General features: G+C 40.0%; 1 protein-coding gene across 4 annotated transcripts in view; it reads left to right on the forward strand.

The window, feature by feature from the left end:
- RAPGEF4 (Rap guanine nucleotide exchange factor 4) overlaps positions 1-20,817 on the forward strand; it is a 329,561-nt gene that overhangs the window by 115,945 nt on the left and 192,799 nt on the right. The window contains exon 1 of one of the 4 annotated variants that reach the window (XM_005675953.3): positions 8,393-8,726. The exons of the other annotated variants lie outside the window; for them this stretch is intronic. The gene's annotated coding sequence lies outside the window, so the exon portion shown is untranslated. Of the gene's footprint in view, positions 1-8,392; positions 8,727-20,817 lie in introns of those variants that run through there. 4 annotated transcript variants of the gene reach the window in all.

A 20,817-nucleotide genomic window follows, 5' to 3' on the forward strand; every position in this document is an offset into this window, starting at 1 on the left:
ATAGTGATGTTTTCTAAGGCCCACTTGACTCCACATTCCAGGCTGTCTGGCTCTAGGTGAGTGATCACACCATCGTGATTATCTTGGTCGTGAGGATCTTTTTTGTACAGTTCTTCTGTGTATTCTTGCCACCTCTCCTTAATACCCTCGCCAGTAGGGATTATTAATCCATGTTATAAGTAAGAAATCTGAGACTTGGAGAGATTAAGGAACTTGCCCAAGCTTGAATAGCTAGTAAAGTGAAGAAGGTAGGATTTAAGCTAGTCTTATCCGACTGCACACCTCATAATTTGGGCTGTGCTCTTTCTCTCTTACTGTCCTGTGATTAAACAATGTCAGCAACAAACCAACCAACCAGACAGACAAACCAATAAACAAATAAACCAATCCACCCCCCGCCCTGCAATTTCAACCCTGTTGAATGCAATATATATAAGGAAAACACTTATATTTACTCACCAGCGGCCTAAATAGGGTGTAGTGTTTCGTTCTCACTGACATTTATGAAGAAACTGGAATCTATAACATCAAGTTAAATTCAACAAATATGAAGTGGCTACTGTGCTGGTCATGCTTCTTATAAGACCCTGAGGTGAAAAATCAAGAGATACTTAAGAAAAATCTAGAGATACTTTGTATAAGATATCTGTTTTTATTTTAGCCTTTCCTGTTATTTCCTACATCTGCATCATTGGAAGGTCTGGCTTCTGTTTTCCTGGGAGATGAGATATGTTTATGTCTCTGTACAAATCATGATGTGAAAGGCCATCTGCCTCGGACATGTCTCCCTCATTTCAACCTCAGCCCACTTTGTAGGGATCTCAAAGTCCTGATTGGCCCATCGTACCAAGGTGATCAAATAATCCAACCTCTAACTACATTGGGAAATTAGACTGAAAGATATTTTACCATTTTCCACCTTTATTTTGCCTGCAATGTGTTTCATTCTAAAATGATTGACTTAGAGAAGATGAAGTAATATACCATTATATATCAGCTTTTGGTTATTTGATTTACGACCAAAAGGAAGAAGTCTGAGGCAGCTTTGTCTAAGGAATCTAATGCATATTATAAAGCGAGTATTTAAACTTAAGGTCTTTCTGAACATGCTGGTGATGAGTACCATATTTAGTTTTTACTGCATAGATACGCCTTTTTTTATTTTATCATAGGATCGCCTTCATTGTGGAGGTGATTCCAGAAGACTTTATATATACATTTTAAATATAATTTGGAGATATTGGACACCCCAAATACTTTCTCTGCCCTAGGCATTTTGTTCACACTTGTACAAATTTATCTCAAGTCTAGAAAGGTATGTCACATTTACCAATCGCCTAGTCATGGGGGAGAACCAGGGGAAAGAATTGCATGAAACACAAATGTATTGGAGAAAACCAAACCCAATTTACTTGTACCTTATGTTGTTCTTTACTGCACTTATTTTCTCTTAAGCACAAATTAACCACAGCTCTCGAATGTGGGCAATAAACAAGACTGTTTCCTAACCCCTACCCTGATCCCCATACACCAAGCAGAGAAAAGCCCCTTCCTTGTGTAGAGCTCCATGCCCCATCCTCAACTTAGCAGCAACAAACTGAGAATCTCCATTTATACTTGTACTTTTAATGAAAGAAATATACTGTGGATATTATTTGTGATAATTTAGAAAAATGGTTCAGCTTCCTTATAAAGCCAGGTCCTTGGTTTACTGACATTTTGGGCTTTATTAGGAAACTTTATTTACTCATTCATAGAATATTATTGAATATTTGGTAGGGTCACATCATCGTTCAAATGACATCCAGAAAATATGGCATATTGAGTCTTATATATATACACACACATATATATTTAAAAGTTTAAATATACTAACATTAAAGGAGACAATGGATGGACCAAGAAATGATGAATAATGTCATTTTTTCGTCCTCTTAAGTGCTGAAAACCTACTGTTTTGGGGGTTTTGTTTTATCTGTAACTCAAAGCTTTTGTAAAGTCATACTTCCCCTATTGAAATCATTGAGCATGAGAAGAATTATGTTCAGATTATCCTTGGGTCCAAATTACTCATTATATGTCTTCCGTTCCATTAAGCCTGTGTTTGCTTGCTTTTTGTTTCTGACTCTCTATTCCTTTGAGAGCTGGTTCAGGGGTTCTGAGAAGGAGAGTATCTACTTCTGTATCTTTAAAGAGTTTCCTCTAGGGAGGAAAGCTGTTCTCTTAACTGAGCATGCAAGTCTGGAAGGCAGGGGAGCAAGTGGACCCTCAGCTTGTAGTACAGATTAGCCTAATCAGCCTGGTTCGCACGTAGTACCCTGTGTCCACTTGATCTTTTGCACAATCCCTATTCTGCCCATTTAATGATGAATCCTTTGGTTTTGGGGTCTTCTGTGCTGTTAGTTTTTGATATTTTTATTGTCCACTTTATCTTCTAGAATTCTGTGCAGTGTTGGAGTGGTCTATTCAGTAATTTCCAAGTCTCAAAGACTGGGTGGGAAATTCATAACCGGCAATTGTCACATCATAGGCACTTAAAGTTTATTAAACAAACAAATGTAAACACAGATACATATTTTACTCAAAATATTATTGTTCTTTTATAGGAAAGAAAATACAATGGAAAAACACCAAGTGCAATAGCCCTCTCCTTCCATTAGGGCCTTTCTTGGAGACACTGCCTTGAGATGTCTTGATGGCTCTAGTGCACCCCCCCATCTTTACAGTAAAGTAGATCCAGAAGCAGGTCCAAGGAGCTTATAAGGGTTTCCCCAAGGCCACCATGCCAGGCAGTGGCAGAGCCAAACCTGCTTTGGTGTTTCCCCATTACTTGCCTTAGAATACAAATATGCACACAATTTTTTACGTAATTTTAGGCATGAACTTCATGAAGCCCATCCAGTGACAGCCATGGAGGGGACATGATCCCCAATTTAAGAATTCCTGATACAGATCGTATTTGACAGGAAACATTCTGCCTGTCTCTAAACCCTCCTGTATTCTAATTACGCTTGAATAATTACACAACCACAGAACATGGATAGTACTGCCACTTCTCAAAACTCCCATATACAGTTTAATTATTAACAAAGGAACAGTTCCCAACGAGACATATAAATCTACATACAAGTCTACACCAACTGGGCTGAAAACACACACACATACTCCTGAACTTACACTGTTAATTTAAAAAGCATCTACTTTACTCGGTAGAAAAGCAGTTTAAAGTCTTGAAAAGTTTGAATTTCCTACTGCCACATGATCCTCCATTTAAAGATCATTTTTTTGTCTTTTTTCCTATTTTTTAATATTAAGCATGTGTCATGATATCATGTAAGTACCTACTATGTGCATTTTACTCTGGAGACTAGAAAATTATCCATTGATATATGTATAGAGAGAGAGAAAGAGAGAGAGACCTCCTATTATGTATAAGGTATTCTGATAAGTGATAGGAAAGTGTTCTCAATAAACATAGGCATGGTTTTCCCTTTCAAGGAGATTATGGTCCATTATGGTAGGTCTTTATTGAGTGCTGTTCAAGCTTCAAGCAAGAGAGAGGCAGAGATCATTTGGAGTGAGCTTATGATCATGAACAAGGTGAGATCTGTACTGGGCTTTTGAAAGCCAGGTAGGATTTGAGAAAGCCAAAAAGAAGGGGAGGGTATTTTAGTCTATTCCGGTTACCTATTGCTACAGAACAAACCACCCCAACATAGTCACTTAAAACAATCATACTCTTCTTTTGCTCATGAATCTGCAACTTGGATCAAGCATAGTGGGTAGCTGGGCAGGGAGATGGGAGAGAACAGTTTGTTTCTGCTCCGTGTAGGATCGTCTGGGGAAGTTCAGAGGATGGTTGGGGGCTGGAATCAACTGAAGGCTGCATGTCTATGAGCTGATGCTGGTTTGTCAGCTGGGATGAACTGGTGCTTATGACCAGAGCACCTACACATGGCCTTTCCACATGTCTGCTTGGCTCCCTCTTAGCAGGAAGGCTGGGTAACAAGAGCTAGTATCCCAAGAGAGCCAGGCAGAAGTGCTTTCAGTTTGATGACCTACCTTAAGTCATCCATTGCCACTTTGGTCATAGTTACAAGCGCACCCAGATTCAGGTGGAGGGAATGTAGACTCAGCCTTTGACACGTTAAAGTCGCCATATGGGAAGAGTAAATGGGATGGAGATACTGTGGTGACTGTTTTGTAGAATAGTCTGCACCCAGGTCATGGCAATATATAGGGCTAAAGTTGCAGAGGTGGTTAAGTTAAAGGCATTTGAGGGTTATTTTGGGTGGAGCAGAGAATTTGTGGATAGGAACGTGGACAAGAATCTAAGCCAGTCTGGAATCTGGACTTGATCCCTTGGACACTGATGAGTCTTTAGAGTTGTGATGTCAACACAGTGATTATGAATGAGAAGGATCTGACTGAAAAGTGCAGGATAGTTTGAGGGGGAGGCTGGAGGTGGTCTGTGAACTGGGAATTTATAAGAGTGGTCTCACATGCCAGGATAAGGCCTTACAAGGGTGACTGTAGACTAGAAAAAGGTGACAGGTATGAGAGGCATGGCCATGGAATATAGGATGTAAGATATAATTAGATAAGAGGAGTAAGGGAAAAGAATAAGACAGGGGTCATGCCACTCTTTTGAGCTAAGTAGAAATGTCGGCTCAACTCTCAAGGACAGAGGTCACTTTTTGTCTCTATTTATCCCACTTAGCATGATTCCATTGCAAGCATTCTATGTGTCTGAGATTGTGGCCCCGAATACCCATTTTATAGATGATAATACTGATGCTCAGAAAGTTACACAAGGCTCCCACAGGAGAATCTCTTTTCTGGCCAAAACATTGAGACCTTCTCTATGACCACCAGCTTGATCTCAAAATAAATACACATGAAATGTTTGCAGAAATAGACCTTGCTCTGACACCAGCTGGTTGGTTAGCTTATCTCTGATGGCTGCTAGTATTTTTGCCATTAGCTTGTAAATCCTTTTCAGACAGGGTCAGTGTGACATCTTTAAGATTTAATGCAGCTGGTATAAATGTAAGGCAAAAACTTTCATGCACACTCCTCAAGTTAGGCTGTATCTTATGGTGGGTCATTGTGCACTGCTGGGACAGTCAGGCGCCCTGTGTGTGCCCAGTGCCCTGGGAGCCTCGGAGCAGGCACAGTCTGCCAAGGCCTGAGTGGCGGTGGCCTCGCTCTGTCCTCTCCTGGAAACCTTATCTTAATGACCTGACCTGGAGCAGAGGCCGGGCTAAATCTCTTACACCTGTAGACGGTTTTCAGGTACCACCTGGGAGTGTGGGTCCTAGCGGGGAAGGGCACTCAGGCAGTGAGGACAGGCTTCCATCGCTGGTTTGTCCACTGTGTGGGCAGGCTCTGCTCAACGTAGGCGGGAAAATTACTCCTGGGTTTCTGACCTCCTCTCATGTGCTTCCTTCGTCTCCTCCTCCTCACCGTGAATCAGCTGTGTGCTTCTCAAGCATGAGATTCAATTACTTTTATTGTTGGGTTTGGCTGTGATTATCTTTAATGATCAGAAAATTATCCAGTGTCTAAAAAACACAATTTAAACATTCAGCCACAGTGTGTTCCTGCGATTTTTGGCTGGCAGTAAGGATTTCTTCTGAGGAGGTCTTTTAGACACTTAGCGTTTAGTACTTGCTCTCCAAATACTGTTTCACAACTGGAAACCTGAAAGGTTGTTTTTTTTGTTTTTTTCCCCCTAGCTCATTCAATACCAGGCGTATTTTAAGCAATTCTAAAATGAGAGTATCAGTTTAATGTCATCTTTGAGGTAGAAAATATTTTACAGCTCAACATTCTTACTTCCTGTGTACAGCAATCAAATACATAAATCCTGAGCATGTTCAGACCCTGGTTCTAGCTCTAAATCAGTGGGCAACTGACTGAATTCTTTAGCAACTGTCATCCCTTTGGGGAAAAAGGAAAGAATGTTTTAACACACCCTTCAGATTGTCTGATAGAAATACTGAGGCCAATGATATTGTGAAAGAAATAATCCAGGAATTATCATTGATCCCAGCGACCTAGGACATTTGCCATAGGAACCATGTGGAAGTGATTTCAGGAGAGGCTAGCTTTTGGCTTCTGTGGAAACAGGCAGCCCTAGAACCTTGTGGACCTGCAGAATTTTTGACTGAGCAGTAGGTATTTCATAATATGGCATGGTTAAATTCATGCCAAGAGGAGTCACTGCCTCCTACACTTTCGGGGAGTCAGGAAGCCTCGGAAGCAACACTTAATGAGATGGTCCGACAGCTCTGGGAACGTCCCTTCTTATGTTGTTTTGAATGATGCCAGCCAGTTTCAAGTGGGCAGGATTAAAATGCAAACCAAACCCAGGTGTTTTTTTTTTTAATTAATGTCTGATGTTTGCCAACCAGGGGAAAAATGAGGAGAGCATGCAGCAAATTGTTGAGAGCTATGCTGTCACCTGGACTAAGACATCCTGACATGAGGCGGCTGGGGACAGCAGCTGGCCCCTCTGTGGCTACTGGGGAAGGCATTTGGCAGATGGAAAGGAAATGTGAAAATGTTCCTCAAACATGGCCTTAAAAAAAAATAAGTAGATTAAAAAAAATTGTGGTAAAATACACAAAACATGAAATTTACCACTTTAACCATTTGAAGGGTGCAATTCAGTGGCATTAAGTACATTTATAATATTTTGCAACCATCACCACTATCTAGTTCCAGAACTGACCCAACACCTCATAAGGAAACCATTCCCATTAAGCAGTCACTTCCCATCCCCACTCCCTCCAGTCCTGGAACCACTTATCTGCTTTGTGTCTACAAGCAGACTTTTTAGGAAGGGAGATGGAAGGCCCTGAGGGTGGGAATGAGCAGATGGGGTGGGGGTTCTCTCAAATCTGGGCTAGTTTGTTTTTGCAAACATGTAGCAGCTCCCTTCATACCAGCATGAGTATAAATGTATGACTTATGACTCCTCTTATAAAACTTTTAAACAACTTTGAGGTATATTTTATATATCATAAAATCCAACCATTTCAAGTAAACAATTCAGTTAGTCTATGTCCAGGGTGATATAGCTGTCACCATAGTCCAGTTTTAGAACATTTTATCCTTCTGGTAAGAACCTTCTTACCTAGTTATAGTTAATCTCATTCTACCCCCAGCCACCACAGCTCTACCTTCTCTCTCTCTAAAACTGCCTTTTCTGGATGTTTCTTATCAGGGGTACCATATACCATGTGGCCTCTGTGTCTGGCTACTTTCCCTGAGAGTGAAGCTTTTAAAATTCATCCGGGGTGTAGTCTGTGTCAGGAGTTCTTTTTTTTTTGCCAAATAATATTTCATTGACTGGATCTACCACATCGTATCTATCCATTCCACCTGCAAACACTGCATGGGCCCAGCACACTTCCTCTGTGCAGATATTTTAAAATAAGTCTTTTATCTATACATTCTAGAGGGGTGGATTATCAGATGACCTCTGAGATCCTCACTAGCCAAGATTCTGTCCCCAAAATGTCCCAGGGGCACGTCCAGATTCTTAGATCATTCATTTATTCAGCAAGCATTTCTTGAGCCCTCACAGCACACCAAGACCCCAGCACTCTTGGAATTTCTGCCCTAACTCGAGAGACAAAGCTCTTTCATGTCAGGCACTGCTCCCTTCCGGTGGGTTGGAGGGGTGGACACGTTCCAATGGGACTGAGGTTCAGTCACAAGCGGTTCCCTCTGTCCCCTCCCCTGCCTGTCTTGCTCCTCAGATGCGAGCCTTCCATGCTCTTTCCAGCACACTATTTTGTAATTCTTATTTGCGTCTCTTGCCTGGCTGTGGAATATGGGCAGCTTGAGAACAGTGACGATGTCTTGCTCTGTGCTCTGAGCGCAGTGTAGGGCTCGACATGTTGACAGTGAAAGAAAGTGAAGTCTCTCAGTCGTGTCCAACTCTTTGCGACTCCATGGACTGTAGCCTACCAGGCTCCTCTGTCCATGGAATTTTCCAGGCAAGAATACTGGCGTGGGGTGCCATATCCTTCTCCAGGGGTTCTTCCCGACCCAGGGATCGAACCCGGGTCTCCCGCCTTGCAGGCAGATGCTTTACCATCTGCGCCACCAGGGAAGCCATGTTGACAGTGGTTATTGGATGAATGAATCCCGCTTTGGCCAGGGGTGGGCTCAGATAGGAGGAGAGGCCTCAGGTCAGTTCATGGCTGCCTTTCCAGAGAGAAGGCACAAGTCCAGAAGAGAAAATGGAGTAGTCTGGAGTTCTCTCCGCTCCTTGGAACACAGGCTTGACACCTCCTCCTTCCCATGGTCATGAGTATTAGAGTAGTATACCTAGGGTCCCCCTGAGGGCAGACTCTTTAGCGAGACCGTGTGAAAATGGTCCTGTGTGGCAGGTGACTGGATCCAGGTGCCAGAGGCAGTGACTTAGAATGACTTCTCCAGGCCCCTCCCTGCTGTGTCCGGCCACCACCCGCTCCCACTGGTAGCTTCTTCCTTGACGCTTGCGCTGGGCCACCCGGCCTGACCAGAAAGCCAGGAGCGGAGACGACGGGACTCAGCTTGCGTGTTCCTGAGGAGCACTGGGCTGAAGAGTGAAGACCCAGGAGGCTAAGCCAGGAGAGGTGCTCCATGTGGGGAAGAAAACAGGTGGTTCTGCGAGGGCTTTTCTGCTTGCCAGCGCTGGCGGCTGGGGTCTAATCCGAGCCCCATTACAGGTACTGGGACAAAGCATTAAAGAGAAGTGACGTACCTATGTCTAGTCTCAGAGAAGACTTGAAGCTTTCAAAATAGTCTGTAATTATTATGTTGTTCTGTAGGAGTAAATACACAAGTATAGTCTACTTTAATAGGCTCATGCTTTAGCCTTGTCCATCTCAGGATGGTTCTGGGGATTTTCCTCCCTCTCTGGGCACCTTTATTTCCATGTTTATCGATGGGGGCCCATTGGTTTGCTCCATCACACACATGTATGTTTGGTTGGTGGCTAGCATAGCTGTGGAGGCTCTCCTATGGGTCACCATGTTCCCCTAACCCCTAGGAAGAACTCTTAATCCGGGTGGGCTACAGTCTGCTGGTTTCCCTTTCTTAATGGTAGAAAAAATTTGAGATGCTAGTTGGAGAGAAATTACCTTAGGTTTGGGTTGGTTCTAATTTTGCTTAGCATCCTTACCATTTAAAATATATTAGTGCTTGAGGCACCCCAAATGCGTTATATCAATACTAAATTCATGCACAGAAATACTTCTCTGTGAGATCGTTCCAGTGAGAATACAGTTATACCTGGTCCTAATCTGGTGAATCAAAAAGCAAAGGGTACATTAGTTTTTTTCTCTGCTTGGCACTTTGCCTTTTAATTCACACAGGATGCCTTCTGTTGGGTTAGTAGTTTCATTTTAGTATAGAAATCAAGTTTAATTAAAGCTTACTTGCCATTTAAAATAATAATTTGTTTGACTTAGCATTCTTAATTACCCCAAGTAAATTGCCTATAGAGGCTCACCTAATTCATTTGTTTGCTCAAATTATTACTGTCATTTGCATATTTTGAACGACATCACTTTAATGAAACACCAGGGTGGAGTCAGGGCAGATGATACTTTCTGTGGCAAATGCTAAGGAGATGATCTTGCTGCCCTAGTCTGTTTGTTCAGCTGGAAGGTTTTTATTATCCTACTGAATTTTCACAAAAGATCAAAGTTTTTAAAAGCTTTTGTGTTGGAAAATCATTAGTAATGAAGTGTCTGGGAGGGGGGCAGGTGGCAATATAATAAATGTGAGTAGCATTCATGTCTAGCCAGGGGCTGCTACTTATGTATCCTCGTTTAGCTTCTTACAATGCACATAGGTATTCATCTCCTTAATCCCAAGATGTATTCCTGCACACGTGAGGGTACACATAAAGGAATCATATTTCTAATGTATTTGAGGAACTTACAATAATTTGTTGGAAGGCTTCTCTGCTATTAGTGGAAAAATGTGATGTTGAATCCAGGCAACAGTTTTATTATTCTGTGATTATTGTAGCCAGAAATCAATGTTAATAAATAACCACCTCTAGGAGAGGTTTTAGAGAACTTGTCTTGATAAACAGCAAGAAAGATTTCTTAGAGCCTATCCGTTATTTTAGATCTTACATACGGATTTTTATGCGTGTAAAAGCCGTGAATGCTCTCATGACTGTTCTTTGGGAGTTTTTCTTTTTCTTTTAGTGGAGAGGAATGAGGGATACCTTTGTGGTTCTGGACAGGTTTGCAAGGCAATTTGGTTAAATTGGTCTTAGATTTATTGATTCTAAGTAATTCCAGAACCTACTCATTGGTTTACCTCTTAAACTTTAGAAACTGATTTATAACTCCCACTATAGAGGGAAAAAAAACCCAATATGATAGATCATAGCAGTACACATTGCATTAATTTATTATTTCTCCAGGTTTCCTATTGCCTGACCAAAATGTGGAAAACATTCTAACAAGAGACCTTCATTAGTGTTAGTTATATACTAAAAGCATCTCTGAATGATGTGGCCAGAAAGCACATCTCAAATAGGAAACCTTCCCTCTTCTGTACTAATGGATTATTTGTAGAGAAAGTGTATATGCATCTTATGGAACACTAGTAATGAGAGTAAATGAATAACAAAGTCACTTTTTGGTGCTCGCAGTCCAGTTTGAAGGTCTGTGATAAAGGCAGGAAGATGACTGTCTTCTGCTCCTGGTCAAACCTGCATCCTAGTATCTACTCTGTTTATGAAGGCATAGCCTCTGGTCCAGCACCAATAGGACCTTTTAGACCCTTTCTCCAAGATCATAAAAAGGGTGCTACCCTGGGGCTCAAGAGACCTGCTGTGCTCACTTAGTAACCCTGCGACCTTGAGCAAATTATGTCTGTAGACTTCTGCTTCCCCGACCTGGAGAGTGGTTGGCTGTCTGTCGATGAATTAAACATTTTCTAAGGTCATTCTACTTAAAATGCTGTACCTCTTGAGGTGATGGGTTGTCTCTGATCTGGATTCGTCTCCATGATCTCCACGCATGCAGGGAAAGGAGTAGGGGAAACCAGCTCCTGGATTGGTTCAGAAGTCAGAAAGCATGAATTAGGGTGAAGTGGGCTCCCAGGGGCATCAGGACCTTCATTGTCTCTGTGCTCTCTATTCTAATGAGCCTCCCTGTGAAGACAGACTGAAACTTTGACCTTACCGGAGTTTTTAATTCATGGGATGCTGGGAGGGATTTTAGGGGCAAACACATCTGGAATATGCTCTTGATGTCTAAATAAAACTACCTTTGTTTAAAGAACACAAAGGAAGTGTCCTTTTCATCTTACTTGACTTAGGAAACAAATACTGTAAGCCTTGTGACTTTTGAGTGTTGATGCATTTTTTGCTTCTGTAAGGGATTTATTTTTTTAATTACAAAGTAAAAATATCAATATTTTAAAAAATTCAAACTATGCCAAAGATATTAAGTAAAAAATTAAAGTCCATCCTGCTCCCACTATCTAGGGCTCTCTACTACTAATTAACACTTTTATTTGGGTATTTCCAGAAAACTTTCTATGTACATTGCAATGCAGTTATCATATTTGCATATCTTTTTTGCATTGAAAATTAAGTTATAGTGTAAAATATACTATTATACAAACTGCCTTTTTTTCACTTCAAGGCTTTCATGGATATTCTGCCAGGAGAGTACTTACATAGGTCACAGCAAGTTATTTGCTCATTAGGCACAACTCTATTATTTTATATAATTTTATACACATAATAGATCACATATAAAATTATCATTCTGTAGACGGTAACAAACTGTAACTCTCTGTAACAAACTGTAACAAACAGTCTAACCTCCATAACAAACTTCATCTTCCTATTTTAGGAATGCCAGGACTGATCATTCTCTAGGCCTCCCAAGTTTTATTTGCCCTGAACCCTTCCGTAACCTTGGAGAAGGAAATGGCACCCCACTCCAGTGTTCTTGCCTGGAGAATTTTATGGACGAGTAGCCTGGTGGGCTACAGTCCATGAGGTCGCAGTTGGACACGACTGAGTGACTAACATTTTCATAACCTGGGCCACCAACCAAAGATAATCTTATTCCTTAAAGTAGCCTCTCTTTTAGCTATTCTGACAAATAAATCTGTACTCGTTGTCAATAAGCTAATATGTAACACTCCCAGATTTTATATTTAGATGTATTTTTAAAAAGTTTTTAATGCATATATAGGTGTCAAGCACAGTTCTGAATTTAAAATTTAAATTCATCTGATTCTTATAACAACTATATGAGGTAGGTACTATTCACCAATTTTAGATTTCTTAATGATTTTTCTATGAGGGCTTCCCTGGTGGCTCAGCAGGTAAAGAGTCTACCTGCAGTGCAGGAGACGCAGGAGACTTGGGTTCGATCCCTGGGTCAGGAAGAATCCTGGGTCGGGACAATCCCCTGAGGAGGAAATGTCAACCCACTCCAGTATTCTTGCCTGGGAAATCCCATGGTCAGAGGAGCCTGATGGGCTACAAAGGGTCACAAACAATCAGACATGACTAGAAACAATTGTGTTATCTGCAAACAATGGAAGCCTTCGTTGTCTAAGAATTTTTTTGCCCAATATAGACTTCTAGCTTGACAGTTTTTTCCCATTGGTACTTTAAAGGTTTCACTATGTTATCTTCTAGCTTCCATTACTTGTGATGAAAAATTAGTATTGTTTTCTCCTGTTCATGCCATTTTTCCCGGGTTGCTTTCAAGATTTCCTCTTTGTCTTTGAATTTTAGCAATGTGAATATGGTGTCCCTTGGCATTATTTTTTACTTTGTTTTGTTTTTTATTTATTCTATTTGCAGGTTACAAGAATTTTTGAATTTGCAGACTTGTGTTGTATTTTAAACTGAATTTTGGCAAAATTAGATAATTTCTTCAAAAATTTTTTTCTTGCCCATTCTTTCCTCTCTAATTTTTCTGAAATTTCAGTTAGAGCATGAGGTTTTGTTCATTTTTAAAGTTTTTTTTCACTTCAGATTGGATACTCTATATTTTTCTGTCTTCAAGTTCACTGATACTTATTACTTTCCTCTGTTTGTTAGGTCTAGCCAGTGAAATTTTTTCAGATATTGTATCTTTTAGTTATCAAATTTCCAATTGTTTCTCTTTTTTTATACTTTACTTTTCTCTGCTGTGAATTTTAAAATATCCTTTAGCACGGTTATAACAGATTTAAACTCTGCTAATTCCAAAATCTTCATCATCTCAGAGTTGGTCTCTATGAATTACCATTTCTTTTGAGGATGAGTTACATTTTTCTGATTCTTTGCATAACTAGTAATTTTGGAATGTCCTGTGGCCATTATGAGTGGAATGTTATAGAGCTTCTGAATTTGGTTATACACCCATCAAGAGTATTAATTAAAATTAATGGAACTTGATGGAACTTGAATTCAAAATTCCAAATGTGTCTTCCCTGTGACAGACAGCAGCAGAATCTGGTTAGCTCTTTTCACCTTAGCTGGGCTGCTTGAAATCTGTTCCACATATATATAGTATTGGCATCAGCTGTAAATTTCATCAGATTTTGTATATTGAATTTGGAGTTTCCTTTTCTCTCTGTATTTCCTCCTTCATTTTGTCAGCTTCTGTCTTCTCTCTGAACTCTATCCTCTGATTCCCTAGCCAGTAAGATGGCAAGTTCCTACCTGAGATATAGCCACCCTGTAGAACTGACCAACTGGGCCCGCCCTTAGTTGTAAAGCAGTTTTTAAAAATGGGTAATTTATGGAGAACTGTTCTTCCAAGTGTCAACTTCCCATGAGTTTCTGCCTGCTTGTGGTTACTCTCCAGTGCCTTCAAATAGTTGTTGTTTTTAATATTTTATTTGGAGTTTATAATTGTTATAAACTGGGGTGTTACATTCATGACCAGAAGCAGAACTCTCACTATCCCACTTTACAGATAAATTTAACACACCCATGCTACAATAAGTTTAAGCATCTTACCTAAGATCATATAGCTGGTAAATGGCAGAGCTGTGAGTTGAACAGAGTAGTTTGGTTTCAAGTCTTAGAATTTCTTCCAAGGGGAGGTTTTAATAGTATAAATTATTTGAACAGTGGCAAGAAGAATAGGACATATTGTGGGATTCGTGGGGCCTTGTGGTGTCAATTCCTAACACACTGGACTATGTCAAGGTTTCGTTAGTGGATGCTTCATATGTCTTTGGGACTTCACATTATTTTATGTATGAACTTACATACAAGTTGCATGAAAGGACGATGTTGCTCTTGGTTAACTGCAAAGTAGATCTTCAGGTTATGAAAAAGCCCATATTTTCATGGTGCTGTGTTGTTGGGCTCCTTGGCCATTTTATTTAAAAACTGATGAAGTTTACAGTTGTTTTCATGAGAAAATAAAGAGAACTTTTGAAGGAGAGTAATATCAACAGTAATGTAATAAAAATCTAGAAATTGTTTAGGAAGAATCCCATAAGCACAGTCATGGAATAATTGATTTTTAAAAATGTAAGTCTAATTTAGCTCATGTGAGCCACAGACCTTGGAGGCATAAGAATACCAGGCTTGAGCAATACTTATTTGGAGTTTCTTCTTCTTAACTGTTTCCCCTTTTCTCCTCTAGCCTGCCAGTTTCAGTTAACATTCATCCAATGTTTAATTTCATCTTATTGTTTTTACGCTTGATTTTATCTTCACTTTGCATGTTTGAGTCTGACTTGCTTTGTCATAGTTTATAAGCTGACATGTGAATGAATAAGATCTTATTCATGTATGTTACTTTCAAACTAAAAGAAAAGGTCTATATGTTTGCTTTTGGAATTCTCTCAGCATCCTGTACTGGTGCTCAGATACCATGCTCAGAGCTGACTGGCCAGTAAAGAGCAGGGGTTCAATACTTGATTGACTGATGGTTCTGAATCCCAGCCAGTCAGTTCTGGGAAGGTGGGCTTATCTTCCGAGTGAAATAAAACTGAGTCCTTGAAGGCCGTGATAAAGACTTTGGCTTTCATCCTAAGAATAACGGGAAGCTATGCAGAGTTTTAAACAACTGAGTGGCAAGCCCAAATTTAAAATTTTAAATAATTACCCTGGATGTTTGTGGGGCAGTTCAATATAAACAAGTTCTACAGTGTAGAAATTCATATAAATGTGAAAAATTTAACCCAGAGATACAATCTAGAATTGGTACTCTGGATAGTCTTCAAGGAATCCTCCTGAATGTACTGTCTTGACTGCAACTCTGAGAAGAGCTGGGAAGCAGAGAGTTCAAGATTCAGTTTTTTTTGAAGGGGTTGGAGGGGACACAAGGGCCTGGAATGTGAGTATTTTGAGTTTCTGACAAGAGACATAGTTTTAATAATGAAAAATTGAAGCAATGCAAATATCAAGGAACTAGAGAATTTAATATTCTAAATCCATGAAAAGTGGCAAGTCTATATTATATGTCTATGTCATAGTTTATTAATTTTCAAAAGCAAAGTTAAAAATGCAGTATACATGTTTAAAATTATTAAAACAATATTTTAACAAAATACACAAAAATAAAGATGAAACTTACTATAGTTACCCACAAATGCTGCTGCCTAACAGCTGTTAAAGAAGTTTTGTTGCTTCAAATGTGAAAACAAACCTAGTAGTATTCCAGTAATTGTTGGAAACCTGAGTTAAAAGCATTGAGGTACTGCTGAGATGGCAACATTTTTAAGAGATCAAAAACTTTCCTATGAAAATTTATTGATATGTTTCCTCTTCCCAAACATTTGTGGAGCTGGAGAAAATTTTAAATGTATCTTACAGGAACTGACAACTCCTGAATTAAATAGAGCATTGTACTCCTGCTTCAGCTAGTTTGTTGATAGAAAGTTATAACAAGGTTAATAATATGTTTGATTTTTTTCCCTTCCATTTTTTATAGGACTTCATGCTTCTTGTGTTCAACTTGCTAAATCATAGTACTCATATTCCACATTAAATTGAACATTGAAGCATGTATAAAATAAACATCAGTGGGGAAAGGAAGAGATTTCTCAGGGGGCAAAAAAGTCACGGAAAGGTGTGCTGCACCCTGGGCAGTAAGTGGAGGATCAGGTTACTCTGTTGTTGTAAATAGTGTCAATTCTGTATTCTAGATGGAAAACCCAGCAAATGACAGCTTTCTCTAGTAATTCCTGAGGCCATCTGCCCCGCTTTAGAGAATAAGTCATAAGTAAACCTCTGAACTAAGACAGTCTCGCTGGTCCTCTCCTTTCGCAATTGTCTTCCAGTCTCAATGGGATACTGAAGAGGAGGCTCTTCAGTATAGAATAAACAGTGCAATCCTTGTCCGGGAATGACTGCCTGGCAGTTGTTTCATGGAAAACAGGGAGGGGTGGGGGACAACAACCCTTTTCTGTTCACTGGCTCTTTAATTTAGATTACCAATGATAAAGCCCGGGCTACGGCTAAAGAAAGGTAGGATGCAGACGCAGGAACATTAGTGCTAATATGCTGCAGAAAGACGAGATAAATCAGCCCAGCTCTCATACATCACTGAGGGAGACGCTGATTGCAACTTGACCATGTGCCTGAGTAGTCCCCTCAGTGAGAGGAGCAGAACATGGATTAAAAAAATCTAGAATGTACCTTTAGGGGCTCCTGCTGAGCTGGACCTGGGAGGAGAGTCTGGTGTAAGTTTCAGCTCGTTTTATCCACGTATTTGCCAGTGTGTTCCCACGCAGGGAGCTTGTTTCTCTTTCTCTGTTTTCATGGAAGCCTCAAGCATGTTTATTTACAGTCCTAGACTTCATTTTGTATAAATGGAATACCAACCTAATAAAGTTCTTAACAGAGAACAGTTTAGCCCAGGGTTTATCCAGAAGAGAAATGTGAAAAAGTGATGTGATCATTACTGTCTATAGGAAGCCTGTGGGTGAGTTTTTGGGGTTTGGGTTTTGGTTTTGTGGGGAGGTGAGGGCTAGAGGGATAGATTTTAAACTGAAAACTTAGTTCTTGTGCCATTCATTTGAAAAGACGGATTGGTAACCCAGCTTTTCACTCCTCCTGTGGTCTTTTGTTTTGAAAAACTGTTTGAATATGTAAACCAGACTGCTTGAAACGCATTATATTTTTATGACTGGGATGTTTGTATTGTTTCATATCTGTTATTAGACAAAATAATCATAAAGGGTGTTTTCTATGGACCTTTTTATATTCCAAAATTAAGTACAGATGGTAATTTCCAGCAGTTTTAAAAATTTGTCAATTATTTAATTTAGCATCACTTAAGCATCTGCACAGGGAGAAAGCTGAGATAGTACAGAAACTGAATAAGCATTGATTGCTCGTCTGAATTGCATCTTTAAAGTTTTTGCTTCAAATCTCTGATTTCACAGTTTATTTTTACCAAATTAGATTATCATATTTCATTATCAAGACTGTGAATGGGTGGAACTCTCTCAGATAGCCTACATTTCCCGTTAGAACAGCGCGGAAGGCACTCACTGATTGTTACTCAGGGAAATTCTCATGCCGGCTTCACCGAGAAGATTGCTTGAATAATGCATGGGCAAGAGCGAGGCAAGATGGAATTTATGGCCCAGACACTGAGTTCAGGCTTTTGTTCAGAGGAGAGACCACAGAAGTGTGAGCTTATAGCATCCACCAAAGCTCCAGGGAAAGGGTGTAACTGAGTGAACTTAGTGGCCACATGGTGCTGTCCACGTTATTTTCAAAACTAGCCTTGAAACAGTCCATTCAAGCCTCCAGTGTGGTTTGAGGGAGGGAGGAAGGGGAAACTGGAAATGTCAGTTGCAAACAGAATCCCCTGCCTGAAAATTCTATGGGACAGACACAGTGAATGTCATGCAGGGAATGGGGTGGCCCTGGGAGTGAGGGGCTGTTTGAGTGATGAGAGACAACATGGCAGTCTTGTTAAGAAAGAATAAACCTTGACCAAACGGCAGCATTCTGTATGCTGTATCTTCCATCTTGTCCTAATTAGAGGAATATGTCTGCTGAATCCTAATCTCTTTAATTGTTGATAGAGCAGGCACGCGATTTGCTATAAATATACACGAGCATTCATTTCTGAAATAATGGCTGTTGCCAAATATATTAGACCAACAGGAGTGCTGGACTAGGGAAGGCTGTGCTGAATAGTTGAGTTTTGGAGGTAATGGACCAGTTGAGAATCATTGCACAGCTGGGCCAGCAGCTGCACCCAGTGCTCTGTCGAGTTCGGCCTCCAATTTCCTTGAACTTGTCCTTGTTTGCCAAAATGTTGAACGTGGCAAGAACTTGCTTCTAAGGAGCCCACCGCAAGTGAAAAAGACCCTTTCCAAGGGGTCTTTGTCGAGGTGTGTAGTCCACAGCAGCAGTGGTCAAATGAGGAATTGGTGAGGCAATGGGAAGTTTGAATAATCATAAAAATAAAAACCAAAGATAAAATTGTAGAGTGAGGTAAGCTGGCAGAAGACCAGAGCACTTTAAAAGGCTGTAGTGGGTCATCACTGTCCCACCTAAATGATATATGGAAAAATCCCATAATAATATCCAGCAATAGTTATCTTGTTGTTAGGGAAAAATAAATAGGTCTGTGGCTGGAAGGCAGCCCAGTAATCTCCACTTCTTTTTTTTCCCAACAGTGTATTGTTCTGATATTCTTTGGGACTGGGTTAGGAGGAAGTGTCAGAGCCCTTTATATTAAGAAGCATCTTATGACAAGCCAGAAAGAGACTAACAAACTCTTTCCATTCCTTGGTCTTGGCTTGAACAATATTTATTTAGCATGTGCTGTATATCCAGCATGTACTAGAGGCATACGCTGACCAATTAGATTATAAATTCTTTGAGAGCAGGCTCTCTGATTTCTACGTGTCTGGTGTAAACCCCGTCTCTTGACAGTCATTGCCCTTGATATGGTAATAATTGTACATATGTCTAATTCTTTGACTATAAAGAGAGTAAATATCAAATCTCCATTCTGTTAATGTTTTATTTTTCTGTTACAACACAGACAACTCTTCCCTCTTCAAATTTAAGGGCCAGTGACTGGAACACTTACAAGTTGGATGATTTGGGACAAGCTGCCTAACCTTTGGGCGATTCAGCTTCCTCATTTGTGACGTGGGGAAAGTCACATTTATCATGCTGGACTGTGAGAATTAAGAGGTGTGTCCAAATGCATAGGAGATGCTTTCCTGTCCTCCCAGGATATTTTAAGCAGGATAATGGGCCATGTGGACTGAGTGTGTGGTGGGGCCTGGGGGTGGGGGTGGAGAGGGGAGGAGGGTGCAGGAAAGCCTGCTGGGAGAGTGTCAAAGAACCTTCGATGGCCTGTGACAGGTTAGTGCCAGTGGGAAGTCAGAGAAAAAGGTAAACCTGAAATAGATTTTAAAGGGAAAATTGACAGAATGTGGCAGCTGATTATATTAAAGTAGGGTAAAGAGAAAGAAGGAAGATTATAAAGAAGAAATAGTCATGGTGCTGAAGGGGAAAAGATTACGGGTTTGTGATAATGGCAAGGTATCACGTGTGTGTCCTCCAAAACTCAAAAAGCTAAAACAATGTAGTCCTTCAGGGACTTAAAAACTAAGAAAACATAAGAGAGAAGAGAAAATTGGAGTGCCTCGTTAACTTATGTAAATGGAAGGGAAAAAATCAATAATAAACCAATAATACTGAACTATTGCTGATAATAGAGTGAGAATTCAAAGGAATTGCTTAAAATGGCAAATCTATGTTTGGAGTTTTTCCCAGACAAGACCCACAATCATCAAATAATAAGGCTCTTCTGCAATCTTGGAACTTATTTAAGTTTTCCTGAGTTAAAAAACAAAAATGCCACTGAGGGGATACAAATAGTGTCAGGGCTGGGAAGAAAAAGAGCATGAGGAATGGAAATTCTCAAAATAGCTTGGTTTTAAAGAGGAGATGGGAGCCAAAAGATGGCTGGTTGATCTTTTAGAATTTAACCATTCATTGTGACTTGTCAGAAAGTTTGGCAACTGTTTTTCCTGAAATAACTTATTGTGATTTTTCAGGAAATTCAAGCAGAAATCGAGACTATGCCAAACCCCAGCAAATAGGTGTAGTCCAAAAGTTCCTTTTCAAATCCTTCATCAGAACACTACTGTAAACATCTTTGGACTACTTTTCAAAAGTCTACCCAACTCATCCTACTGTAGAAATCGTGAACATTTGCAATAAAATATTAATAGGAGAAAGACTTATGTTAATAATTAAAATATAACCAATACTCTAAGAATGGAAAATGTGTTGAATGCAAGTACTTGCCAAAATGCAGTTTGATTATAAGAAGGTATGGGCTGTGACTATTTTTAAATGTATCCATTTTCACTGACTGTAAGAGACTTTGACTTCTTTAGTTTTGAAATGTAAGGATTTCCTTGTCTTCATTGCAGACATCCTGAATTTCATCTTTAATGATATCTGCTATGGCCAGGATTATTTTCACCAGTTGAAAATGGAAAGTGAGTGAGGGTGAGAGAGAAAGGAGAAAGAAACCTATGGTAGCTAGGGCAAAAGTTCATAAACAAAGAGGAACAGCAGGTTTAAAGAATGAATGAGAAAGATATTACATGCAGGGAAATTATTTTCTTTTTAAATGAGCTTTTATTGGCATATGGTTGCTTTACAGTGTTGCATTAATTTCTTCTGTATTAAGGGAGTTTTGAACACTGTAAAGAGGAATATGTGCAGCCCTCCAATACAGGTTCCTTATCTGCAGATTTGGAAGGCTGACTCTACTTCACCGTTTTATATAAGGCATTTAAAGCATATGCCCATTTTGGAATCTGCAGAAG

This window comes from Capra hircus, chromosome 2, assembly GCF_001704415.2.
Source record: "Capra hircus breed San Clemente chromosome 2, ASM170441v1, whole genome shotgun sequence".
Lineage (NCBI taxonomy): Eukaryota > Metazoa > Chordata > Mammalia > Artiodactyla > Bovidae > Capra > Capra hircus.